The 15868-nt window shown below is 59.0% G+C and overlaps 1 protein-coding gene across 3 annotated transcripts in view; it reads left to right on the plus strand.

Annotated features, from left to right (window-relative positions):
- Positions 1-6157: 6157 nt before the first annotated feature.
- The window catches only part of OSBPL2 (oxysterol binding protein like 2), a 60888-nt gene continuing 51177 nt past the window's right edge, over positions 6158-15868 (plus strand). The window contains exons 1-2 of one of the 3 annotated variants that reach the window (XM_017503476.2): positions 9735-9843; positions 13695-13817. The gene's annotated coding sequence lies outside the window, so the exon portion shown is untranslated. Of the gene's footprint in view, positions 6658-9731; positions 9844-13694; positions 13818-15868 lie in introns of those variants that run through there. The other 2 variants (XM_037729573.1, XM_017503475.2) reach the window with 2 other exon arrangements.

Genomic DNA, 15868 nt, shown 5'->3' on the forward strand with positions numbered 1-15868 from the left:
AAAAAAAAAAAGAAATCAGAACGGTCTCCACTGTGCTTTTCCAGAACCCTCTAAAAGACCCAAAGGGCAACAGGGCAGCTGGAACCCGGCCCCAAACCCACGTCCAGCTGTGGGGGCCCAGCCCCAGCTCAGGAGCCCTCACCCCATCCCCAAGAGCATTGGTGGGGCCTTCTGTGGCTGCGATCCAGCAGACCCACACAGCAGAACTGCTGGGGGATCCCCCAGCCGAACCCAGGCCATGACCCCCCATCCCTGCTGGTGCCTGGGAGTAAACGGGGTCCTGGACTGTGGGAAGGGTCAAGCGCAGGGGCCGCTGGGCCAGGCCAGAGGTAGGGACAGGCCCTGGGGAGGGGGATGTCTGGACCCTCAAGCTGCTTGGCACCCAGCTCCTCCTGCCTCCTATGCCAGGGTGCCCTGAGACCCTGCAGGTGTCTGCCCTGAACACCGTGCCCACTCCTCGGCCTAGGTCCCGGCAGTGGGGACTGGGCTTGGTGACCCTGGTCCATCCTGCAGACCCCCAGCCAGGGTGCAAGGCTGGGCAGGCCGGTGCAGCTGCTCCACACGAGGGCCGGTGGGGCCCTCCCCTCCAGCAGCCGACACCAGCACAGGCTGCCCCGGTGGGGCCTGGTGGACCTAGTGGAGGCAACAGACAAGAAGGTGGGACGTGTGGCCGCAAGCCTGTGCTCGCCACCACCCAGGGCTGCTGGAGGCCCAGCCTGTCTCTGTCCACCCCCGCCTCCCGCCTGGCTGGGGTAGTCTGTCTGGGGAGGGAGCAAGGATGGCCACGAGGCGGACACACTGGAGGCCCCGGGTGAGTACTGTGCAGGCCGGCCCCCGTCTGGCTGCTGCCTGGCTCCACTCTGAGAGGCTGGCCTCATCTGGGCCCCCAAAGCCCTGGAACTGAAGCCTGGCGGGAGGTGGCCCATCCTCCTCCCTGTGTTCCTGCCTCCTGCACCTCCATGCCCCTCCCCAGCCTTGGGTTCCGCCCCGCCTGCACCTTCCCCCATGGGTGCCCCCTCCCAGAAGCCCTCAGGGTTACTCCAGGTCTTCCCATTGCCCATGCCGTTCCCAGAGGGGCTGACTGAGGGCCCAGGTAGTACGTGCCCTCACCCCACCCCCAGGGCACACACAGCACCCTGACCTCTCCTCCCTGGCCCTTCTTTCCCTGCAGAAGACCGGGAAGAGGCGCAGGGCGGAGGGGCTAAGCAGTGTAGGTGGGCTCAGGGAGCCTCATCCTGGAGGCGGAGTCTGGGCCCTACGAGGACAGGAGGACAGGACGAGGATGGGGGCGAGGACGGCCCTCTCTGTTGGCTCCCTGGAGTCCCCATATCCAGGGACGCTCCTGGGGAACTGGTGCCTGCCAGAAAAACTGACCCAGCTTTGATCAGTGCTGGGGCCGGGATCCAGTGAGTGCGGACGCCCCTGGGTTCTGGGGGAGAAAGAAGAGGGCGTCTAAAAGAGCGGGCAGGGGATGCCTGCGTGTGCATGCCGGCGTCTGTGTTGGTGCCTGAGTGTGCGTGCCTGCATCTGTGTTGGTGCCTGTCAATGTACACATCTATGTGCATCCGAGTCTGTCTGTGCGTGTGTCTCTGAGCTCTCTGTGGGTCTGTGTGTTTGCACATGCGTCTGTGGGTCTGTCTGTGGGTGTGTCTGAGGGTGTCTGGTGTGAGCTGTGACAGAGGTGTCAGGAGGAAACTGACACTGTCCCCTTCTGCCCTGTAAGAGACAGGTCAGGGTCAGAGAAATGGTCCCTTCCCTCCGCAAGGCCCTGAACCAGGGTGGGGGTTGAGAATTGCTCTAGAGGCAACACCCCTCCCCTGCATCTGGGCACAAATCACTGTCACTTGCTGCCTCCACACCTCCCCCCACTCATACTCACACTCACACACACACACTTCCCCATTCCACACACACACACTTCCCCATTCCACACACACACGTACTCACACACATACAAACATACACGTTTTCCCATTCCACATGCACTCACACACATACACACACTTCCCCATTCCACACACACACACACGCACTCACACACTCCACACACACTCTGTCCCCAATTCCACACACTCTTCCACTCTTAAACTTCCCCATATTCTACACACCCTTCCACTCATGCACACACACACAAACTGACTTCCACACTTACACTCAGCACACTCATACACACATTCCCAGTTCCACACACTTCCACTCACACACACACATTCACTTCCACACACGTGCACACTCCCCCAGCTCCACACTCTCACACACACTTCCACTCCACTAACTCACTTCCACATTCACATTCACACTCACACACACTCTGTTACACACACTTCCACACACAGCCAGAAAGCAAGGGAGCAAGCTGTCCGCTTGGGCTGTCCAGGGAGCAGGGGCAGTGCCCGTGACGGAGGGGCTTGGTGGCCTCGTGCAGCTGTCCTCGGACCACAGCACAGCGGCATGGTGCGTCCTGGCTGCAGCTGGAGCCTGAGGTCCCGGGCCAGATCAAGGGATGAGCAGGGGCAGCGCCGGACCTTGATGGAGGACGACGGAGGCGCAGCTCCTAGACCCAGACCAGGGGCTGCTTTTGCAGAGCATGGTGGGGCCCGCTGGGCTCCCCTCATGCCCAGGGGAAGTGCTGTCCACATCCCCGGCACTTGTTACCCTGGTGCATCCCCTGCCCCCTCCCTACGCCCGCCCGACCTCCGTCTGGATCTGCCTCACTTGTTCTGAAGTTGCTCGGCTGATCCAACAGAGATGGGAGTGCCCAAGGGATGTGCGGCGAGGTCCCTGGGTGACCCCTCCCTGGGCTGTGTCCCACCTGTGCAGCACTGGATGAGCCAGTGGTGGAAAGACATCGGGGGCTCCTTGGTGTGTGTCTTGAGTGCCCACCTGTGTGCCATTCTGAAGGGCGAGCCCAGACCCGAGTACCCTGATGAGGACAGGAGGGAGTCAGAGACCTTCTGGGACAGGTGGCCGTCCTCTCCCTGTGTGGAGAGCTGGGCGGATGGCTCAGGACGCTTCAGGTACCAGGATGGAAACCTTGCATGCATCTGAGAGTCCACCGGTGGTGCTTTCTCCTTCAGGCATGGCTGGATCCAGGAGTCCGACAGCTATCATCAGAACTGGCGTCCTCACCCTGGGCTCAGCCTCAGTCCTCTCGGGCGGCCCTTACCCTTGGCATGGCACCTCCAGGCTGACATCCCAGCTCAGACCTTGGGTCCATGAAGGACCCAAGTGCCATGTGCCTGATTCTCCCTAGGCAATGAGTGATGCCCAGGTCCCAGGAGCCCCTGTCTGGAGCAAGAGGTGGGCTTAGTCTAGTAACAGTCTATGGATGATTCCAGAGGAGGATTTGGGGCTGTTCCTAGATGTGGTGGATGCTGGGCAGAGCCCTGGCAATGCCCGCGCACCCTTCAAAGGGCTTTCCCTTGCTCTGCCTCCTCTGAGCCTCACCAAAGGAAGCTGAGGTTCAGAATGCTTCTGTGGCCCACCTAGGACCTCCATCAGCAAAGGGCCGGGCCTAGACCCCATGGGCTCCAGTTCCACCCCAGCCCCCAGCCATCTGCCCAGATCAACCTGCACCCGCTTCCAGCAGATGCCCTGGGCGTTACTGAATGCCTATTTCCTGCAGTCAGCCAGCGGATGGGAGCACCAGCCAGCATGCTCCTCCCTGGCCCCAGGGATCTCCCAGCCCTGGGCCATGCGACTCCTGGGCAGATTGCCTTCCCTCAGCTTGTGCAGGCTGGCACTGGGCACAGGAGCCCAGCACAAGGCCTTTTATCAGCCCCTCCATCTCTTCCCCAGAACAGGCCCAGCCTGCTCGCCTGGCTTGTCACCATGCTGGGCAGGGATGGCGTCACCTAGCCGGCTGCACGCAACTGCTGAAGCCCCGTGGGCCAGGCGTCCTGAACCGCACCCTCCTCACCCAGGATGGCTGCAGAATTTACCAGTTCCTCCGCACAATGAGAATGTGAGCTCCTTGCCCCAAGACGACGGAGAATCTCATGGCAGCCATGGCAGAGCGGTGCATTACCCTCGGTGCCATGTGACCGCCCAGGCTGGGTGCTGTGAGCCCTACATGAAGCTCCTGGTGGGGCAGCTTGGCCTCTGGGGTCACCCCTCTCTACCATGCCCGTGAAGACTGGGCTGAGTGTGCAGTACCCTGCTGTGACCCCTGACACACAGACCCCAGCCATCTCCTCCACCCGCTCCCTGACCTCCTCTCCCAGGGATGCAATTGGGGGAGCACACACATCCCCAGAAGGACCCCATATGCCTGGCTGTCTCTTACCCAACCCCTGCCCCCAGCTCCAGCCGAGGGGCCAGCGTGCCCTGTAGATTATTCCCGAAGAGAAACCAACCTCACCACCCACAGGCACCTCAAGGCTCCTCATCCTGAGCCCCATCTCTGCCCCCATCTTGGCTCCCCAGGCATATTTAAATTTTGCCCCTCCCACCCCCGTGCCTGGCAGATCCCCTGGCACTGAGACCCAGCCAGTGGCTCCGGCCAACGCACTTGGCTCCTGCAGCAAGTTAAATCTAACCCAGCCCAGCTGTCTCTCCTCCAGCTCCCACTTGTCCCTCCCGTTCCCCAAAGGGATGTGCCCACATCCTGCCCACCCTAAACGGGCCCTCAGGAAGGGCACAGAGGTCCCTAGGGTCCCCCACTTTCCCACGCTAGGGAAGCACTTTGCCTAGCGGCCTCTGGGGTCTGTGCCCTGGCCACGGAGGTACCCTGCTGCCCAGGATAGGGCCAGCAGTGCAGCGAGTTTTTAACAGGCATTTCGAGAGGGAGCAGGAACCCACTTTCCATCAGCCAGGGTGCAGCCAGGAGGAGGGAAGCTGCAGGCCTGCACTGAAGTGGGCCGTTCCAGCACCATGTTGGGGTTGGGGGGCCAGACGCAGCCCTCACGCTGCAGGAATGCCAGGGAATGTGCGCTGCGCGCTCTGCCTCGCATCTGGGGCTGTTGCTTCTTCCGAGGCAGGGCGCTCACGGGCCGCTTCCAGAGATGTCCACACTTCTGGGCCCGGGATGCTGTAGGCCTGGCTGTGGGGCCATCTATAGTCTGCTCCCTGCAGCCGCTGCCTGTGTTGTTTAGGCTGGCAATGCACTCAGCCAGAATGCTGCTGTCCTAGCAAAAGTGGCACAGGCTGGAGTTCCGGGTGAGATGTGAGCGGAAGTGCTTGTGTATCTTCAGGGACAGACCCTCAAAGGGCGCTGACTCATCCAGGGCAGCACTTCTGCTCCCCCTCTTTTCCTTCCTCCTTTCTGGTCAGTTGTGCTTGTGACGGCTGGAGTACCAACAGCTGTTTTGGGCCATGAGGCAACACTGAGACTGGAAGCCAGCACTAACAGGAGCCGCATCCTGGAAGATGCATGGTCCCTGCCAGCCGGACAGCCCAGGCTTGTGTCACCTGAGAGAAAAGTACGATTTGACCTTGTTGAAGCCTGTTATTCTGAGCTTTCTCAGAAACTCAGCTCTAACCAGTCCTAAAGGGCAGGCAGCCATGTTGGCTCAAATGCTTCTCCCAGCAAGGCAGGAGGCCACTCCAGTGTCCTGCAAGAAGCTTCACAGGAAAAAGGCTCAAATCCCCCACGTCAGGGTGTGCATCAGGCCCTTCCTGGGCCCTGGAGTCTCCACGTGCACCTGAGTGAAGGGCTCTGGGAAGCCCAAGGTTGTGGAGGGCGCCTGGTGACTTCGTTCACATAGTTTTCTCAAACCCACTCGATGGTGGAACCCCTTCCTGCAGAAGCAAGGACTTACAGTCAGAGAGGCCTCTAAGAGGCCGCCGTCTCCCCTCACAGGGGGTGGGACACGTCCCCAGACTGCTGTGCTCAGAGGAGCTCGGGCCGGCCCTGGGCACACAGCAAGCCCTCAGGAGGCTGGGGCCAGCCCCGTGAGCGGGAAGTTGGGGCCTCTCTCCTGTCCGCAGCCTCCTCATTCCGACTACTGTGGAGCTGTGCCTGAGCCCCGCCCCGGCCCTCTGCTCAGACCAGCCTGCTCCCTGGGCAGGTCACAGTGCCGATATCATCTGAGAGGCTGGGAGTGGGAGGGGGCTGCGGAGACAGGGGGTCGCCCCAGGAGGAGCGGGTCTGCAGCGCTGCCGCAGCGTGAGAGCTGCGGGGTTAGAAGTTTATGAGAGGAACACTATTTTTCTCTTTTGGCAGATTTTAATGGGTGCAGATTGTTCAGGTCCCAAAGACATAGAAAAAAAAGAGAGAGAAAGAAAAAGCCCTTTACTGCTGCTATTGATAACTTGTCTCGCTTCACGTGGTGGGTTCAAAACTAAAAATACTCTCCTCCCAACGGTAGAGAAGCCAGGGCTGTCACGTTGCAGAGGAAACTGGAGAGTTGCAGTGGGGAGGGGTCAGCTGCAGCCACGTGAGGGCCAGGGCTAGGTCCCGCTCTGGCTGCCCAGGCTGCATCCACACAGAAGATTCCATGGCTTTCCATAAAAGAGAGTGGGAGAATGTCCTCTCTGAAGGCCTGGGGAGAGGGGACAGCCTCAGCCGGGGCTCACCAGCCAGCAGCTCCCAGCCAGGCCAGCAATGCCAAGGCACCCGGCGTTCCTGGAAGCCAAGCCCTGTTTGATCTAATGGGGCAGCTGTGGGTGCAGACCCAGATAAAGAGATAAACCCAGACCCAGAAACCAGGGGAAGAGGTAAGAGTGGAGCGGGGGAAAGGGCGGTGGGTTGTGGGCGTGACCGGTGCGGCCAGGCCCTGGGCAAGCTGCTTCTGCTCTCCAAGCCTCAGTTTCCCCATCCAAAAGGTGGGAGCAACGACCTCTCTTCTGCCTCCTTCACAGTGAGAGGAAAGGAAGCAGGATGGCATAGATGTGGCTGGGACTGCTAGACCCAGCACGCCAGCCCTGGCGGAACGTGGGTCATGACATCTGCCCACTGGTCACCTGCCCCACTGTGAGGGAGGGAGAGAGCTTCTCCCCTTCTTGGCTAAAGAGGACAGAGGGACGGGCCTAGAAACTCTGTCAGGCAGCAGAAATTTGGTCTGAGAGCAGTGCAAGTGGGAGAAGACACCCCCAAATCGCCTGTAAGATGAGCAGGTCTCAAGCTCTGGAGAGCATGTGTGGCGCACACAGCCACCCGCGGACCTGGTGTGGGGTCCAGCCAGGCGCATCGTTCACGTGCGATCCCGGTCGGTGAGCCTGGGTGGGGCTCTGCCTCCAGGACGAGCTCTGGGTCCAGGCCTGGTCCACCAGAACCCCGATGCCTGGAGCTGTGCTGGGCCCCTCCCATTGCAGGGCTAGGGGAGTCACTTAACCTTTCTGGGGCTGGGCCTGCTCATCTGAAGAGCGGGAGTGATGGCCTCTGGTACCCACCTGATCGGCGCTGCAAACATGAAACCAGGTGGGCCTGTAAATCACAGGGCACTCAGCCGCCATCATCCTCGTCACTGTCGCCCTCACCGTCGTCCTCGTCATCACGGCCCCAGTTCATCCATCTTCGTTGCCCTCTCCACCCCCACCGTCCAGCCCTGGAGAACTGGCCTCGTGACCTCGTGAAGATCATCACACAGGTGCCTGAGTTGGTTTTGAGGCACCGTCCCTACCACCCACCAACCGAGGAGGGATTCTCACCTGGTCCAGGCAACCGGCCCCGGGGAGGAAGTGCCCGTCCAGTCCTGGCAAGAATCCCGCAGCGCTGGCTGAAGGCAGATTGCCCTCGGAGCTCCGTTACTGCATCTGTGAAGAGGGGTGGAATCCCTGTCCTGGCCCTGGGGCCATCCGAGATCATACCTCCCACCCCCAAGGCCAGGGTGGTTCTCCCTGCTCGGCCCTGGAGTGGTCCCTGGGCAATGAGAAGGGCCTTCTGCCTGAGCCTCTGAGGCTGCCCTTACTGCAGAGCTCCCGGTCAAGGGGTGGGCGGGCAGGTTGGGGCCCCTCAAGGGCACAGAGGTTAGAGTCTTAGAGACTCAGGGTGAGGGGCATGGAAGGGGTGGGTTTCTGGGACCCTGAGCTGGCCCTGGCCAGGCCCGCAGGGGAAGCTGTGGAGCGTGGTCATCTCCGTGGCAACTGGCCTCACCGTCCTTGTCCCGGCTTGGGAGGTGCTTGCCTTCCCTTCCCTTTCAGTGGCTGGAGTTGCTTTCTTCAGGAGTAACCATGGCAACCCCTTTGTTTCTGAGGCCTGCCCGCCCCCCTCCCCGTTCTCTCTTCAGGAGAGGCTCAGCCAGCTCCTTCCTAGTCCTGGCACGTCTCTAGCTGCACCGGCTGACGGTGGCCCACCAGTGAGTGGGGCCAGCCCCTGGGATGGGGGAGAACTTCCCTGCTGGGCCCAGAGATGTCGCCTGGGCCCCACCCCTGCCACGGAGGCCACATTCATTGGCTCACTCACACCCTGACACCGATTGAGTACCTGCATCTGCCACGGGGTCACAGACAGGGCAAAGGCCTGTCACTGCCCCTGCAGCCCTGCGAGGGGCAGCCTGGAAGTGGGGAGACAAGGCCTGAGGAGGGGGTGCAGAGGCCCATCAGGGGGTGGCTCTGCTGCAGGATGCACTGCGGAGTCACAGGTCATTGCCAGGGCTCTCGAGGCTGCCAGCAGCCCAGGACTCTTGGCTCTGCCTCAAACTGGCTGAAGCAGAAGCCAGCATGTGGTTCATGTAACTGAAAAGTCAAGCACAGCACCTGCTGACGCGCTGTGGGGTCCACGTGACCCAGCCAGGGTTGCTCCTGCTTTCTTCCGGCTGGCTTCATTCTCAGGTAGCCCTGTCCTCAGGTGGTGAGATGGGGAAGGGTGGCCCCAGACTTCCATCTCTCTCTCGCCTAACCCAGTTCTGGGGAGGTCTGTAGGCAGATGGGAGAATCATTTGGCTTCAGCCCCGGCTTTAGTCTGAACTCTGACCCCACAGCAAAAGTCCCAGGACTGAGCTGGTTTGGTCAGAACTGGGTCACAGGCTGACCCTTAAACCAACTGCTGTGACTCTGTGTAACCAGCCTATTTCATGTACTCCACTCACCTCAAACCAGACCCGACTTAAATGAGATGATGACAGGGGAACCGTGGTTTGCAAATGAAACTCTGGGTGCTCACAGACTCAGAGAAGTTAATTTGTCCAAAGCCACGCAGCTGGTAAGAATGCAAGCTCCAGGTCTGATTCCAGAACTTCTGGCCTTAACCGTGGAGCCACTGCAGGTCAGTGGGAGTCCAAAGGGTTTTAAGTATGGTAGTGAAACGGTCAGGGATGCACCTGGGTGGGTAAATTGGCGCTGGATTTTGGTTAGCAGTGAATGGTATGCAAAGGAGGCTGACAGTATTCAGGATTTGGTAGGACAGTGGGAGCAGCGATGCCCCAGCTATAGCACGGTCCCCAGCACCTGTGGGAAAATGCCCCCAGGGCTTTGGGTAGCCGAGGGGTGGGCCTTGGAGGTCTGCACCGCCGCCAGGGCGCAGAGCACCCGCGGGCGAAGAGCCCACGCCCGGCGCCACCTGACTCCCTGTTTGTAAACTCGGCTTTCCGCAGCCACGCCCTTTCCTCCTTCCCTCCCTCCCCTTTTGGCTCAGGGACGGCAGAACCCCGCCTCTCTCCTGCTGTGACTGGCTGTTCTCTCCGTCACTCCGTAGTGTGGGCGGGGCTCCGAGGGGCGCAGGGAGAGGCTCCTCGGCGAAGGGATTAGCATAGTCCCGCCCCCCGGCCAGAGCCTCGGGCCGGGCGCTGATTGGGCGGACGGCGGCCGACGCGGCGCCGCCGGGCGCAGCGAGTGGCGGGCGCGGACTGTCAGTCGGCGAGGCGGCGGGCCGCACTTCCGCCTCGGTGTCAGTGGGTCGCAGGCCTGCGGGGCGGGGGCGGGGCGGCTGCGAGCTCTGCCAGCCACAGAGGGACCCGCGTCCAGGTGAGTGGCCTCCGCCGCCGCCACGCGAAGGCGCGGGACCCCGGCGAGCTGCGGGGCCTGGGCCGCGGGCTGGGGCGGGGAGGAGAGGGCGGGCCGGGAAGGGCCCGGGCCCGCAGGCCGCCTCCAGCCCCGGCCCCGGCCTCGACCCCCACGGGGAGGCGCGCCCGACGTAGGCCGCAGCTCGGCGCCCGGGAGAAACTTTGGGTGGAAAGTTCCGGCCGGGCCTGGGGCCCTGCCCCTACGGTCGCCCGGCAACTGCGGTCCCGGCCCCTGGGACCCCCGGCCCGGCCCCTCGAGACCCCCGGGCCCGGCTGCCCCGCCGAGCAGGAACTGGGGACAGGCGCACCTGCTCGCGGCCTCGCGCCCGCCCCAGCTCTCTGGGAACAGGGAAGGGTTTCGTGCGCATTTAGGACGATCCTGCAGGTGAGGGGGGCGAGTTCTGCCGGGAGGAAGAGCAGGGAGACGCAGCCCCACCCCGACCCTGGCCTCCTTGTCCCCCGGGCCTGTGTGCACGTCCTCCCCGGGAGGGTGTCCGCGGGCGCTCGTCCCTTCCCCTGCACTCTTGTATTTTTAATTTATAAATTTTAGCGGACTACTCCCGGTTGAGAACTTGCTACGTAACACCTACCTTTGGTCATGTAATTTTAAGAGGTTCCTTCTTTCGCCACATATGTTGGTACTCAGAAGAATGCGTCTTTAGGCTTTCCAAGTTTATAAGCCCGGACCAAGACTGTTAGGTTGCCACAGAACCTTAGCCTCCCCATTTCATGGGGGGTACCGGTGGCGAGGCGGTGGGTGTCAGGGTGTTGCAGGCTCTCCTGGGGTGAGGTTCACCTCCCAGGGGCGTTTCTATCTGAACCATTCTCTAGGACAGGCCCTGGCCTGGCTCCGGCAGCTTTGAAATGACTGCCCGGGACACCTGAAGAAGGCGTCCCGTTCGGTTTGGTTGGACAGAAGTTTCTTGAATGCCTACTGCGGGCCTGGTTATGTGCTGTGTGGCCTTCCCACCCGCTGGATGTGTGGCAAGGATAGAGGAGAGCGAACCGGCTCAGGGGCCACATGCTGGGGAGCCACGGTCCTCCCTGCTGCCCTTCCTAACTGGTGGTCCCCACAGCCCCTTTCCTGGCTGTCAGCCTCAGCTCCTTCATCTGGACACGTAGCACTTTGCTGATAAGAGAAGCAAACGAAATCATTTTCTTGTTTCATGTTTTGAGACGGAGTCTCGAGGCACTTTGTTGCCCAGGCTGGAGTGCAGTGGTGCGATACTGGCTCACTACAACCTCCAGCTCCTGGATTCAAGTGATTCTCCTGCCTCAGTCTTAGGAGTAACTGGGATCACAGGTGCATGCCACCACACCTGGCTAATTTTTGTATTTTTAGTAGAGATGGGGGTTTCACCATGTTGGCCAGGCTGGTCTTGAATTCCTGACCTTAAGGGGTCTGCCGGCTTTGGCCTCTCAAAGTGCTGGGATTACAGGTGTGAGCCACCCTGCCCGGCCCTTGAAATCGTTTTCTGCTGCAGTCTCTGACACCTAGTATGTGCCCTGGAGTGCCAGTTCCCTTCCCCTTGTTGAGGACAGGAATCTCCTCTGTGGCACTTCTCCCTGCCCAGCCCAGCGCCTGCCACAGTGTTGTCTTTTAGAACATGGTGGAGAGTGAGTGGGTGACTGAGTCTCCCTCGTAGAATTCACCTTGTTTTCTTCATGTGTCCATCTGTTAATAACAGCTCTTACCTAAGCAGACGCGATATTTACAATGATTGTTCCAGGACTGTTATAAGCATGTGATCTTCACAACAGTCGACAGGTGCTGACGTTATCCTTAGTTCATTCATGAGGAAGCCAAGGAACAGAGGGGTTAAGTAACTTACCCTAAACCACACAGCAGTAAATATGAATTTGAACCCAGGCTCCAGGGGTCACACTCTTAAACATTACCCTGTACTGCCTTTTAATATCAAGATTTTCATTTAACGTTTTTGTTTAGAATATTCTAATTGTGCTGCCTTACTGTGTCAGAATTTTGTTTTTTGCTGCATATGGAACTAAGAGATTTTCTCTTTTTTGTGAGCCTGAGCGTTTACAAATCCATTTTGTTTCTTCTGAAATAATTTACCGTCTGGCTACTCAGCATTTAGCCAAAACGCCCTCCCTGCCACCCAGTTCCTTCGTTACTGGCAGATTCTGGGGTGTTCTCTGTGTGAAGGGGGAGAATTGGGGCCATGGGTGCTGACGGGCGTGCAGTCCAAATTATGAGGTCTCCTTTAGAGTTCAATTCCAAGTGGACTTCACACAGTGCCTTGGAGTACACACGTAGGACATTTTTCTTCCCCCTCCCAAGCGCACCGAGAGGGTCAGACTCTGTGTTCCGCGTTTTAAAGGGCGGTGCTGTTTGAATGTGGAAAGTGCCACTTGCTTTAACCCCAGTGTCTCCTCCGTGCCCTCCAGAAGATGCTATCAGCTGGGGCTTGGATTTGTCTTAAAACTTTCTCGACTTTTAAAGTTTTAATACATTCAGCCAATTACCAAAGTGACTTTTCTTTTGAGACGGAGTCTCGCTCTGTTGCCAGGCTGGAGTGTAGTGACGTGATCTTGGCTCACTGCAACCTCTGCCTGTCGGGTTGAAGCCATTCTCCTGCCTCAGCCTCCCGGGTAGCTGGAACTACAGGTGCATGCCACCACACCCAGCTAAGTTTTTAAAATTTTTTAATTTTTAGTAGAGATGGGGTTTTACCATGATGGCCAGGCTGGTCTTGATCTCTTGACCTCATGATCCACCCGCCTCAGCCTCCCAAAGTGCTGGGATTACAGATGTGAGCGTCTGCACCTGGACAAAAGTGACATTTTTTAATAAGGGAATTGTTGACAGATTTTAGGTACTCTTATGCTGCCTTCAAACAGGCAACCTGCTGTCTCCTGAAAGTGATTTCTTTCGTGTCCCCGTGCAAGCCATGTCTTGTCTGGCCACGCAGGCGCAGCTGGCGTCTTGCCTTCCTGAGTCACAGCATCTTTGGGAAGGTAGTGCCCCGGCCTAGGGCTCTTGGGTCCTGGGCGAGTTCCCACTGGCTCCTGCCCTCAGTGTCTTTGCCTGTAGGATAGATTATTGCGTGGAATCTGTTTGAAAAGATAACATCAAGTGTCTGTTATGCTGTGGGTGCCTGGGACACCCTTGGGTCCGCCACCTGCTGAACCTGGCTCCACCCAGCAGTGCGGCAGCCACACCCTCAGGTGTCCCGGGATCTTTTTATTCCTGAGTGACTTGTTTCAGACAGAACAGCTCTGCCACGCAAGGCTTTTCTCGGCTTCCGTGCTGAGGCGCCCGGTGTGTGGCATCACTGGCGGTGTCGGGGCCTCTGTGGGCAGTGCGGTTGGGTGTGGGCTGCTTTTCCCCTAGTCATCGTCATACTTCCTGTTTGGGTGTTGACATTTGCTTTAGTGTTTAGCACTGATTGTCAAGTACGAGGTTTAATTCCAAAATGTAGTGCATTTTCAAGTTGATTTATAACCTTGTCTACACTGAAAGGAAGTCAGTATTTGAACATGACTGATTATTAAAAAGCCTGAGTCCTGAGTTAATATGTTGGTTTCAGGTTTGATACTTTAAATGTACTTCCTATGTACGCTAGTTGATTTGTATCTCCGCTGTCATTTTTGCTTTTTCAGAGTGTTCTTGCTAGTAAGCGTCAGGCGCGGTGTCCCGGCCTCTCAGGCTGCTGGTTTGGGCTCGGGTCCTACTGTGGAAGCGTACCAGCAGGCCGGCCTACCCCGCCGCGCTCTGTGATAAACGTCTGTTAACTGGTTCACGGCAATGTTTCTGTGAAATTTTTGGCACTTCTTTCCTTTTCCTTCCAGATTCAGAAAAGAACCTGGGGTCATTTGGCAGAATTTCAAACCATCCGCATTCTTTCGGCTAGAGCTTCTGCTGATACAAATCCTGTGACCTGTGAGTTGAGCTGGTTGGTGGAGTGAGCTTAGGTAAGGGACCGGATCTAAGACTCGTGCCTGATGTGTGTGTCTGTTTCTCTTTGCTTGCCTTCTTTTTTCAGCAGAATATTTGCTTATTTTGAGAAACGAACTCTGGGATCAGTCCTGTCGAGCTGGCGGCTGGCTCCATAGTTTGGGGCCTGAAGAGTGCCCTGCATCTTCAGGGCTTGTGGAGGGCGTCCGGCCCTTGCTCTGGGGCGTCAGGTGGCTTTCTCATCTGTGTACTGAGGGCCTGGGTGCTCTGTCTCTGACGCTGAGGCATGTCAGCAGCGGGAAGGGTCCGAGGGACTCTTGGCTGAGCAGGCGCTGAGCACATTTCTTTATCAAAGGGACTGGGACCACAGCCTTCAGGGCGCCTAGAGAGCACCTGTTCTGGGGTGATACGGGGAGTGCCTGATACGGGGAGTTTTTGGGGGGCACCAGGCAATGAGAACTGCAGTGTGTAGGGAGTTGTGTGGAGTCTCGGTCCTAGAAAAGATGAAGGCAGTGACAGAGGAGGGAATACTGTGGTGTGGAGGTGAGTGCCCACGCCCTGTACTGAAAAACCTGAGGCTGATCCAGGGCTGATGGTGAGAAAGAGCCCGCCGTAAGCTGGCACCTTGTGCCACTGTGCTGGGCCAAAGAGCAGCTTCCATTATTGCTTTAAAACCAGGGTAACTGATTCGGTGTCATTTCGGAGACCCCGATAATGAAAGCAGGTGTCAGGTGCACATGGGGCCTGGCACTACCCCCTTACTGTGAAAGAGGACATGGGCTGGGTCTGCGGTGCTGAGCTCCTGCGGGTGCCCCGGTTCTGGCTTGGCCTCTCTTGATGATATGGTGGAGCCGGGGAGGTGCCTGAGCTTGGGTTGAGGGAGGTAAGCCTCACTCACCTTCCAGGTAAGCCTCACCTGTGGGAAATGCTGGAACACCTGGAGGTGCCTGAGCTGGGGTCCAGGGAGGGGTCCCAGTGCAGAGGCGGCCGGGGAGCCCTCTCACCTGCCCGCAGCTCCTGCCCCGCAGCTCTGCCTCTGCACTGGTTCACCTGTCAGGGGAGAGGGCTCCTGGGCTAACGTCTCGGAGTTTTCCACCCTGGTTTCTCATCAGAAAAGCCTGGGGAACTTTGTAAAAGTGTGAGTTCCAGGCCTAGCCCTAGCTTCACTGAGCCTGGTTTTCCGGGAGGGGCCCAGGGAGCCACGTGTTTAACAAATTTGGGGGTCTGGGGTGGGTCCTCAGCAGGGAGTCCAGTGCTGGAGGCCACTGTGGGGGGTCAGAACCCACTTGCAGATCAAGGACCACTTTGAGAGCTTCATGAATGTGAATAATCGGAGTCATTGTTCTGGGGGAAAAAATGAACACAAAATTTTTCCTTTTTTTTTTTTGCAGAGGGTAGGGGATTAGAGATTCATGGGTTTCCTGGCTTGGTTTGAAGCCCACCCTTTAGGTGCTCAGGAAGTATAGCTGGGAGCCACGTGGGCAGGTCTGATGTTACGGTGACAGGTTTCTCAGCATGGGGGGACCTGTTAGGGCAGCGCAGGGTGAAGATGGGCACGATGGTGAGGAGGGGCTGGAGCCGAAGCCACAGAGAAGGAGGTGGCCAGACGGCGAGGGGCACTCCAGCGAGCCAGGCACACCTTGGTTGGGCAGGTGCCCTGGGGACAGCAGGGAGCCCCGCAGGCAGCAGCCTCTCACTCGGCACACTCCCTTCCGTCTGCTGCCTTGATCGTCCTCCTCCTCCCTTACCCCCCACCGCCCCGCCTCGGGGCCCCTGCTGCGGTGTGAGAGGTGGGTAGAGGTGTCCCCTCCGTCTCTAGCTGCAGCTGCAAGCTGGGCTCCTCTCAGGGCTGTTGGTTTTGATCATCAGAGACACACCGTGGCAGTGGGCAGCTGGGCGGCGGGGGGTCTGCCCTCTGAGTGCCCGCCCTGTCCTCCGGCGTGGCTTTCCGGGAGCAGGGTGCCCGAGAGCCGCGGGCATGTTCCCTGTCCAGCGCGCACCCACCCAGTCTTGTGGGCTGCATCGGAACAGCTTTTTACTGCTTTGCGTGAGGAGGAGGTTGATGAAA

The sequence above is a fragment of the Cebus imitator genome, unplaced genomic scaffold (assembly GCF_001604975.1).
Source record: "Cebus imitator isolate Cc_AM_T3 unplaced genomic scaffold, Cebus_imitator-1.0 Scaffold311, whole genome shotgun sequence".
NCBI lineage: Eukaryota > Metazoa > Chordata > Mammalia > Primates > Cebidae > Cebus > Cebus imitator.